Below are 5,000 nucleotides of genomic sequence, written 5' to 3' on the forward strand. Positions count from 1 at the left end.
TTTCTTGTTTTGCTTTTGTTTGTGAATGTATTTTTTTTTTATAGTACCTCCCTTTAACTCTCGTTTTCTGTCTGTTTTCTTTCTTTTCTTTTTCTGGGTATAATTTACTGTGATTAGATAAATTACTTTCTTTTACCTCGAATTCCCTTTTTATTCAATCGTTTTTTTTTTATTCTTTACGTAATTATTTCATTTCTAAGTCTCTCTCTCTCTCTCTCTTTCTCTCTCTCTCTCTCTCTCTCTCTCTCTCTCTCTCTCTCTCTCTCTCTCTCTCTCTCTCTCTCTCTCTCTCTCTCTCTCTCTCTCTCTCTCTCTCTCTTTCATGATATTGACGGTGACGAATTTATAGCTTCCTTCCGTCTCACTCTTTATTTTTCTCTCTCGCTCTCCCTCTCTCCCTCTCTCTTCCACCTGCTCTATAGTCTGCCGGGAGATGGAGGGAAGCTGTCAATCGGTTTTCGCCTTTTTTCCCTCCTCTCTCGCTCTCTATTTTATTATTGGTAAAGATTTTTTTTTTTTCCCTTTTTGCTCACTGACCGCGTCCTTGTGTATGAAGGTAGGAAGGCGGGGGTTTTATTTCTCTCTCTCTCTCTCTCTCTCTCTCTCTCTCTCTCTCTCTCTCTCTCTCTCTCTCTCTCTCTCTCTCTCTCTCTCTCTCTCTCTCTCTCATTCGGCCATCACTTTAGAACTATAAATTACACACACACACACACACACACACACACACACACACACACACACACACACACACACACACACACACACACACACACACACACACACACACACACACACACACACACATACACGTGCGTGCCTGGCAACAGATAGCGAGCTTAGTAACAGTGGTAGTAGTAGTAGTAGTAGTAGTAGTAGTAGTAGTAGTAGTAGTAGTAGTAGTGGTAATATTCCTTTGATACGAGTATACAAAACAATGACACTCAAATAACACTCAAGGGAAGCAAAGAAATGGTAACAATATCTTATCACTTCATCTTTGGAGACTCAACACTTCTCTTCTCGTGTCTTTGGGTGGGTCGGCGCTCCCCCTCCCTTTTCCCCCTTCTTCCTCCTCCCCAGAGCCATCGCCAACACCATCCCTGACTTCATTAGGGGAAGAAAAAACTTTATGGAAGGGAATTGGTATGCTGGAAGGACGAAGGGAATCTAATAAGACGAGAATGTGATGCAATATAAGGAAAGAGAGGAGGAGGAGGAAGAGGAGGAGGAGGAGGAGGAGGAGGTGGTTGTAGTCTACCTTACCAAAGTGTGTGTTTGTGTGTGTGTGTGTGTGTGTGGAATGGAGCGGGTGAAGAGGACGAGAGAGAGAATAGAAATCTTAATAATACTGCAAATTTTCTCTCAATCCCCTAACAATATTCCCTTTCACACTCCTTCCCTTCTTTCTTCTCCCCTCTCTCTCTCTCTCTCTCCCTCCCCTCCGCTCCTCCCTCTCTCCCCTCTACTCCTTCCTCCTCGTAAGTCAGACGTCCCAAATTATTATGCCGCCCCCCTAAAAAGATTAAACCCCTTCCTTCGTCCCTTTTCATTCCTTTTCCTTCCCTTGTCTTACCGCTGCCTTCCCTCCTCGCCCTCCACTTCCCCCCCATCCCTCCTCGCCCACCACCCCGCACTTCATCCACTCCCTTTTACTCTCCGGATATGGAGAAATTATGTTATATCGATTTGAACTTCGGTGTTAAGTTGAAAAAAATTGTGTTTTCTTCGTGTTTTTCCTTTTTTTGTGGCAGGATTATTAGCTCAGTTGTAGACTTTTTTTTTATATAGCAAGAATGTAAATGTATGATTGTAATAAGTAAATAAAAGGATTGTGGCTGATAGAAGTTTTGGTAAAATTTGGTGTTTTAGTTCAGGAATATTTGTTTAAGGAAATTTTGAATTGAGAAACGGGAATATTGTTTCAGTTTTAAAGTTTTTTTTGTGTTTTAGTTACCAAGGGAAATAACATGACGGTAATAGACGAGGAAATTTACCATCCATAGTTTAAGACAAGACATGTTTTTATTATTATTATTATTAATATTATTATTATTATTAGTTAGCAAGGAAAATATAAATAACATGACTGTAATAGATAAAAGGAAAATTATCATAGTTACAAATTTGAGTCAATAAAAGTCTGGCACTCAGTTCAGAAACATCCACAAAAAAATAAAATAAAATAAAATAATGAAACAGGAGAGTACCACAATTGCCTCGAGCCTTCCTCTTAAAACCCTCGAAAGCTGAATAAAGATCGAGGTAGTTCTATTTATTTATTAGTATTAGGAACAAATGCAGTATCCGAGAGTTAAATTGGCAACAGGGGCGCGCCTGAGGACCCTCGTGGAGCATTAAACCTTCTCTTCCGCTGGGGCAAATTTTATTAACATCAGGATTGCCCCTTGAGTCATTCCGAGGATCAAATAACCTCCATTTTCCTTCACGCAAGCCTGAATTAAAACAGAAAACGGCTCGCTCTCCATTTCATTATTACGGAGCAAGTCATCAAGCCGCTGCGTGAGTAAATTGAGGCGCGTCTTATGAATGTCTGTGATAACGTGTGTTGAATAAGCGAGAGAGGATTAAACTTCGTGAACTGGAATCGCGTCGCCCTAACAGACGTAAAGAAGAGAAAAAGATGGAAATATAAGGCTTAAACGAAGGATTAGACGCAGAGAGCATGTCATGTCAACAAAAAGAATAGAGATGAAAAAAGATTGGAGTGAAACGATAAAATTTACCGAACATTAAGAAATGGTGAAATTATAAAGGGTTAAACAAAGGATTAGTCTCAACGTGCTTGTCATGTCATATCCAACACAAAGAACAGAAAAGATTAAAAAGGATAATTGGTGTAAAAGCACAAAATTCCATGAAGTTATTTTTTAAACAATAGAAGAGGAAGAATGAACAATATGAGTTAAACAAAAAAAAATATATAACTTTTTTTTTGTTTAATTCACATTTATGACGAATTCAGAGTTAACGTCTTTTTTAGTTGAACTCGTATTTAACTCTGAATTTGTCATAACCCGCAGAAAGAAAGAAAAAAAGGTTAGACTTAAACAATTAGATACTGAACTTTGTCATGTCGAGAAAAAAAGTAAACAATAAAAAAACATCAAACTCTTATGAAATTAAACCACAACAATCAGAGAGAGAGAGAGAGAGAGAGAGAGAGAGAGAGAGAGAGAGAGAGAGAGAGAGAGACGAAATAATAACAATATCATTCCGGAATTCACTAACTGATAAGAAAACTGGCAAAAAATGAGTCAGGGAATCGAATAACAAAAGTAGATAGCAAAGAGGGAAATATGCCGCCTTCCTTTATATTCCACTCTTTGCACCGCACCACCCCCGCCATCTATGTTAATATGCATTTCATTTCCATATTCATGAAACTACTAGATTAATTGTTCTACTGAGGACTTAGACTCTCTCTCTCTCTCTCTCTCTCTCTCTCTCTCTCTCTCTCTCTCTCTCTCTCTCTCTCTCTGCCCTTTGCACGCCCTTCCATCTTCCATAATCGTCCTCCTTTCCCTCTTTCTCCCCTGCTTCCGTCTTCACCCACCTTCCGTTTTACTGCAGCCGTTGTAGTTTCACCCTTCTTCCGTCCTCTCGTTCCCTTTCCTTCCCTCTTGCGTGCTTCCTTCCTTCCTCCCTTCACTCGTCCCCCTCAGACCGACTTCTCGATTTCGTATTCAACTTGGTCAACACTTCATTGTATCAAACACCGCAACGACCACTTAGAGGAGTTTAACAAGATGCTATGGTAATGTTTCTCTCTCTCTCTCTCTCTCTCTCTCTCTCTCTCTCTCTCTCTCTCTCTCTCTCTCTCTCTCTGGTTAGGAAAATATTTTGTGGAATATCTTTGTACGTTATTTTTCTTTTATAATTATCTCTCTCTCTCTCTCTCTCTCTCTCTCTCTCTCTCTCTCTCTCTCTCTCTCTCTCTCTCTCTCTCTCTCTCTCTCTCTCTCTCTCTCTCTCTCTCTCTCTCTCTCTCTCTCTCTCTCTCTCTCTCTCTCTCTCTCTCTTAAACGAAAGAGTTAGCTGTCTCTTGCCTTCCTAAGTGAGAGGAATCATTCGAAAACTTTGGGTTTTAAGGCACAGTTGAGTGTTTTAGGGCAAGGCGGTGGAGCAGAAGCAAGAAGAGGAGGAGGAAGAGGAGGAGAAGAAGAAAAGACGTGCGTGGAATACGAAGGGGGAGCGATAAGAGAGGTAGCGAGGTAGAGGGAAGAAGTAAGGGTGAATTTCCTGTTTCTATACACATTTCTTGCTCTTAGGTCGTTTAGCCTTGATGACTCGAAAGAAAAAAAAAAAGAAAGGGAGGGAAATATTACCACGTTTCGGTTTGGTGGTGTGGGTTCCATTTTCTGTAAAACCTTATTGTTGGCACACTCGCGTATCCTCGTATATACTTGAATATGATCCTGAAAGTGACACCGATGCTCTGCTGTGCGAGAGGGAAGCGGATATAAAAAGTTAATAATGGAAAGCTATAATGCGATTTTTCCTTGCCATAATAACACCAGTCAATCTACGAAATTTGTGTCTGAAAAATTTTTAAAAAGACGAAGCGTCGTAGGATTTTACGCAGAAACTTGATTACCGCAATGTGTTTAAGGATAAATAAGAAAAAGGCCGCAATTTGTTTGATGATTAAGCGTGTTTGTCTTGTAAATGGAGGTCTGCCCAAGCGAGCCACAAAATAAGGCGGGGCACCATACAATCGCTGGAGCCCCGTTAGGCAAATGTAATGCTTGCTACTCACGAGAGGTGGCGCTTAGTACACTACATTTGTCTTATTTATTGCGCCATTAATGCCGTCCCTTTTTCACATTACCAAGGATTTTTGTTCAACTCGCTGCCTCCCGTTGTTACGCTCGTTTGGGGATTTCTCGCTCCAGGTTCGAATTCCTCACTTGGTTCCGAAGAGCACGAAGGTCAGGCGAAGGAGGAAGTCAGGAAGCACCCGGATTGGTTGCTGGGTGAGA

At 40.8% G+C, this 5,000-nt stretch overlaps 1 protein-coding gene across 3 annotated transcripts in view; it reads left to right on the forward strand.

Annotated features, from left to right (window-relative positions):
• Positions 1 to 5,000, forward strand: part of LOC135114726 (uncharacterized) — a 37,293-nt gene that overhangs the window by 24,772 nt on the left and 7,521 nt on the right. The gene's annotated exons all lie outside the window — the stretch shown is intronic.

The sequence above is a fragment of the Scylla paramamosain genome, chromosome 28 (genome assembly GCF_035594125.1).
Source record: "Scylla paramamosain isolate STU-SP2022 chromosome 28, ASM3559412v1, whole genome shotgun sequence".
NCBI classification, from domain to species: domain Eukaryota; kingdom Metazoa; phylum Arthropoda; class Malacostraca; order Decapoda; family Portunidae; genus Scylla; species Scylla paramamosain.